The sequence below is a fragment of the Priapulus caudatus genome, unplaced genomic scaffold (assembly GCF_000485595.1).
Source record: "Priapulus caudatus unplaced genomic scaffold, Priapulus_caudatus-5.0.1 Scaffold105, whole genome shotgun sequence".
Lineage (NCBI taxonomy): Eukaryota > Metazoa > Priapulida > Priapulimorpha > Priapulimorphida > Priapulidae > Priapulus > Priapulus caudatus.
Window position 1 is genome coordinate 554,617 of NW_014577166.1, and position 6,470 is coordinate 561,086.

The window sequence follows — 6,470 nt, forward strand, 5'->3', positions numbered from 1 at the left end:
AATGCGAGCCCTGCGCAATGACAGGCGAAGCGTGACCACGTGTTTTGGATGGGAGCTACGCGGATGCTGCGAGGACCGTAAGGAGAAGTGGGAAACTGTACGGGAGGAGAAATGTTACTACGCGAGGTCGGCTAGTGGAGGCATGCGCCGCCATGCGGATGGCAACGTCGCAGACACGAACACGGATAGAAATAGCAAACTGCGAACACATCTGTCACTACTATTAAGTGTTCTATTAAACAACAGAGCCATGTTGTTGATGCGAATTGGTCAGGCGATGCCATCAGACGTGGATGTTGCCACGTCGAGATGAATATGAATGTCATCGTCCCGACGTCACGTTAAGTTAACAATGCATGCAGTTTCGTTATGAAGTGATTTTAAACTCCTATATAAAAGGTGTGATGCGCGCTTCCATTTCTGAAAAAGTATCCGCTAGGTATTTCGTGAAGGCCATCGACTTATATACCAGACATGATGTCAGATAGACAGAGACAGACAATGATTGAAGACACACGCTAGAAAGATGCTTTTAGCTTAGCTGTGTTCTAGATAAATACGTTTACTTGTTTAATTAATAAATTAATGAATTAATTATATTTGCCGTTATTTTTTCAGTGGTCGTAATACCCTCGTCGATGTGAATATCGACTCATGCTGTCTCTTTCGTTGGTGGTGGTACACGTAGGCCTACGTAATCCGATATTTTGTACCGGTAAATCTAATTTTAACCTACTTGATAATATATATTGTATATAATACGCGCCCTTGCGCTTAGTTGGTGTTCTAATCTCAACACTGACACAGGATTCATACACTGATTCCCTTAGGTAGCGTAGGACATAGATTAAATGGTATACTGTTTAATGAAATGAATGATGTATGATAAAAATACTACTTACAACACCGAAGGGCCCATGTGCTATACACAGTTTCTTGACATAAAGATGCTAAAAGATATAAATATTAATTTACATCGTGGTTAAAAAAAACTGAAGTATAACATGAAGAGGCAGACTTGTAAACATCGAAAACATCTGTTATTTTGATAACGCAGCACTACGATTTCTGTAGCTAAGAGGCTTCATGTTAGAAATCAGATGCATATACGTAGTCTACCACGATTCTGACACAGTAATGCTTGTCATAATTGTGTGAAATCCAACAAAGATTTTCTTTCTCAGTGCGGATGATGCGTTAGATTGATCTGCTATCACGTTCACTGCTTTTACCGATTTCTCATAATCAAATGGTATGATAACATTATAAGATTATTCGTCTGCGTTAGTTTTTGTAACTGTACTCCAGAAAATATAGAAATCGTTGAATTTTGGGAAATACGCTTCTGGTTCTCAGAAACCTGTAACATTTTCAACTTGTGAGCTCTGTTCCGAAAAGAAATTAAAAAAATTTGCGATGACTGCCTCAAGGGGCGTCAATTTGCGTCTTTACCAAAGCGGCAATTATTAATAATGAATGATGAATGATCGTTAATCACATCAAAGCCAGAAAAGGGCAAAGAAATTTACTTCAGCTGATTTCTTTCTTTTATAGGATCGCGTGACGTTCATCATGCAGTTCCAGCGTTTTTTCGAGCAAATACAGTTCTCTTTTGTCGTATTTGCCCTTTTATAAAAGCACGAAGAAACATCCGCGCTACGGCCATATACAATCAAGCTGCCAGAGCTCCAATAAGCACATTTTGTTTAAAGCCGATTACAACCCCGCTATTTTCGACACAAGCAAGACGGATTACAAAACAAAACTGGAGCCAAGACAAAGACTTGTGATTACATTGCACTTATCGTAAGAAGATAAATTTTCCTGCTGTGATTTGAAAAAATTAGTAGAGAGAGAAGCTACGCCGTTCATGTATGCTCTCTCGTGCCGCACATTACGCACAACCTCACTAGATTATGAACCTACGATAATAGCAAAGTCAAAATGGCAAGCGAGCATGCTCTTTTAGTTCGCATCCTAGTATATAATACCCTGCAAAATCAGTTTTGTGAAGTTCTACCGATCCAAGCATACGTTTCAGTGGCGAATCCAGAAATGAATTCTAGGGGGGGGGAGGGCGAATCGTGCTGGGGGTGGCGAATCATGCGAGCTCAATGGCACGAAGCGCCCGAGGGGGAGGATGTTAGGCTAAAATACCCTTGCCCTAAAAATTCTAGGGGGCGACCGCCCCCTGTGCCGGGTGTTGCTATCCCCCGGGCGTGGAGGGACAGTCACGTGATACAGTTAACGTATACTTCAAAGTCTAAATCTTCCACAGAAAGATTCCACAGTCATACTTCCGTACTAGACATGGCCTTATATCCCTAACCCTAACCCTAACCCTAACGCTAACCCTAACCCTAATCCTAACCCTGATCCTAACCCTAATCCTAACACTAGTGCTGCCACATTGCGGTACTGTCCCTACACGCCCGGGGGATAGCATTTCCCCCCTGTGCCCCCCCTGGATCCGCCGCTACGTTTAAACTCATTGAGAACTCAGCCGAAATAGACCGGAACGTGTACGAAACAGACAACAAGAAATCGTAATGACAGGGACTGCGTTCATTTTGGAGACGCGATAAGAAGATATAATTGCACGCGCTTTCGTGACCATCCCAGACGAACCATATGCGCGTACGTAGCGAATAATCACCGATAAAAACATGGGGTGCTATGGCCAATGAAAAATGACAAAGCATGACTGTGCTATTCACCACCGTACACGGCTATACAGAGCAGAGGCAGCCAAATTGACATTTTGTGTTTCTTTACAAATGTATGCAGAGCAGAAAGAGTGCCAAGCCGACATTTTATATCTCTGCATATGCTAAACATAGAAGGGGAAATGCAGCCAAACAGACATTTTGTATCTCTGCACAGAGCTACACAGCGGAGACACAAAACAGACATTTTGTATTCAAGTGTATCTGATAAAGCGTAGTGGCGCATCGTATAAGCATAGATATAGAATACTATATCTGTATTCTATATCTATGGTATAATCTAGATGTTCGATTCAATGAAACCAGTTAAGGCTGACAAAAAATCCAACCACAAACCAAAATAATCTGAGTCACTAACACCCGTCAACGTCCATGTTTGTCAACTCAATCTTGCGCAATAAATCATTTTATATCATTTGAGCATTTTTCTGCTCCACTCGAGTCATTAGAACTGGCAGAAACATTTTCCACCGTTAATAGTGTCACGTTCGGATGGCATTCTACAGACATTACGCACTGAAAGCACGCTATCGCGTTTCGGTGAGTTAAATACGCGCAAAAGCTTACTGTAGTTAATATGACAGTTAATATAACATCCACATTTAGAATAAACTATTAAGACTCATCTATGACTGTGAAAGACTGTATTTAATACCATAGCTATATATATATATACAACTATAGTGATTACTGGCTGCTCCCGCAGTAAAGTTAAGGCAAAGGTCGTTTCACTATTACGTGCTCGATATAGTTATCCATGTAATGATATAGTTTTATAGGCTACTTAGCCAGGGAACTACTCTTATTAGCTATTAAGTATTTTCATATATTGGCGAAAGCCGTTAAATATCTATAATATATGTAAATGCAGTATCCTCCCGTATTCTAATACACCATAATTTTTATCAACAACCTGCACACGAAATAAAAAAGGGTTATAGGTGAGATTGAAAGCAAAGAACTATATCATGCCATCAAAGCTGTTTTTTCATTTCAAATAGGGTTAATGCGGCATGTTCGATTAGACACATGATCAGTGTAATGTCGATAAGTTGTGCACTGATTAGAAAGATCTTAATAAACCTACGGTCGTTGCTGATGATTTTTATATAAAATTTATCATGATGTCGAACAGGCTTTTTGGAAGGTAGGGGGATGTATACCTATATAATAAAAAGTGACTCTTTTCCAATTGACCAACAAATTGGCAGCAGTTGACTGTGGCTCACGCATGCATTACGACAGCAGGCAATAAGTAAAAATAGTGATAAATATTCACGAGGCCCGGAATGTTTGTAATTTATATTTAATATAGGTGTACAATGAATGAGTACTATTAGAACGAAGATGACTATATCAATTGTGTGTGTTTGGACGTCTGCGGCAATAGCGATGCAGCTCTGCGGTTTGTCTTATAAACGTGAGCTCTTGTCGTTGCGTGCGATGTCGCTTCAGTTATAAACAAAATTGTTTATACACCCGCTTAGGTAGAGGCATTGCACGTCGATGTAGTCTCTAACAGCCGTCGGTAGACGTGATCCTCTTCAAGGCGACACCTAGCAGCACACTCGAGCTCGCACACACGTGTTAATTTGGGTTACCAAGATACCGAAATTTATTGATTAATAATTCAATTACCACCATCCAGACGCCTTAACCCTCCGGGTTTGCGCCTCTCACAAATCGTGTTTATAATTATCACTTACAGATGTTTATTCGACTAGAGCGAGCAACTAAACTAGAGCATTTAGGCGTCGGCGTAAACGGGAGAGTGCGATCACTTAAACGACACCTCTCGTCTTTGGTAGAGAGAGGTACGCGCATTGTATGCGTTCACCGCTTAATTTGGTATCACCGCTTAATCGGTATATTTTTCATGTAACCCACTTGTCGGATAAAGCGGAAGCTGTATTCGGTTGAACAACCGATTCTGGGGGGTTGTTGCACGCCGAAAGAAACCTCCATACAGTAGCATTTCACACACAAGTCTGAAATTTGATAACTTTCAAAGGTGAAAGTGTGTGAGTGAGAGTAAGGTCCGCAGTTGATTGTATGGACGGCTTTCTTGTTCGTCGCTGTTGTACTCGTGTGGTTGTCGCAGAGTCTTCGGCGTACTCTGTATACCTATATATATATATATTATACTATCAATGGAGAATCATAGCGTTATCACCCACTACTACTAACGTGCGTGCGGAGGTGGCGCGGCAGGCGTTGTGTACTCGCAGCCCTGACCAACCCCATCACTTTCCAGATAGAGGTATCCACGGATGCGTGGTATACGTCGCTCAATGTGATATGCGTTAGTAGGTGGACCCCTCGGGATGGTAATACATCGTATAGGATACAATGAATAGGTTGTTGGATGGATGATGGAACGTGGTTGGTATGTGGATGGTTGGATGGAATGGATAGGAATAGGAGATGGATGTGATTGGATGGATGGATGGATGGATGGAGGATTTGGATGGATGGATGGATGGTATGATGGATGGATGGTATGGATTGGATTGGAGGATGGAATGGATAGGATGGAAATGGTATGGATGGATGGAATGATGTATGGATGGATGAAGTGTTGAGATTGGAAGGTATGGAGAGAATAGATGAGATGGCATGATCTAATCAGTATCTGATTGCTATTCCTCGAGATAGGATGTTACATCTAGCTTACGCACCAGGCTCAGTATCTCTATATAGTCTTTTATTAGTAGATATGTTTGCAGTCTCTTTGCAAACCAGCTGCAAGTTATTTCATATAGCTGTTCTAGTGAGATGTGTTTAACATATAACATTGCATTCTGATATCTGAGGTGTTACAATATATTAAGTAGATGTTACATCATGCATAAACAACCTCACTTATCAGTATTCTGCTCGGCGTGCTAGAGCCAGTTTTTACTCTGGTAGTACTATATTAAGGCCCATGTTATGAAATACCTCAACCGAATATAACATACATTTATATTATTAATGCTTGCCTAAACGAGATGGCGCTCTGCGACGCACTACGGAGCACAGCACAGTTCTTATATAATATATATGCGTCGTGGGTCTGCGTTCTCGGGTAATCAAGAAATTCATATCCCGAGTGTATATTGTGTGATTCTCACTGTGCCTTGTGTGGACTGGATGTCATGTAACCACACCTAGGTGGGTAGTTCTATCAGCAGGCCTCTATTTCGCAATTCGTGTCTTTCCACCCTCAACTAAAATGAAATTAGGAGTAGCGGCGAGATGTCCCGAGTTTTGCCGAATGTAAACATTTTGCTGAGACACGGAAGATCCAGATATTAACGTAGGAAGATACCTGACATAATTATCATCAGAATAATAATGATAGTACTTCTACTACTACTACTACCTACTAATAATAATAATAATAATATTAATATTAATAATAATAAAAATTGAAAATAATAATAATAATGATAACTCACATTTCACAAAAAAATCTGGATTGAATCTCTATGCCCCACGTTGGGACAAGGCGAACCCAGAAGCCACCGCTACTTTGGAAATAATAATAATAATTAATAATAATAATAATAATAATAATAATAACAAATAATAATAATAATAATATACTTATTATAAAGATTTTTACCCGTAGTAATCATATACGGTATCTTTGTTAGAATTAGATGGATCAAAACACTAATCTCTATATACTAACTGTTAGTATATAGAGATCAGTGGAGCAGAACCTCAGCCTAAAACCTTGCTCAAATAATGCCGGAGATG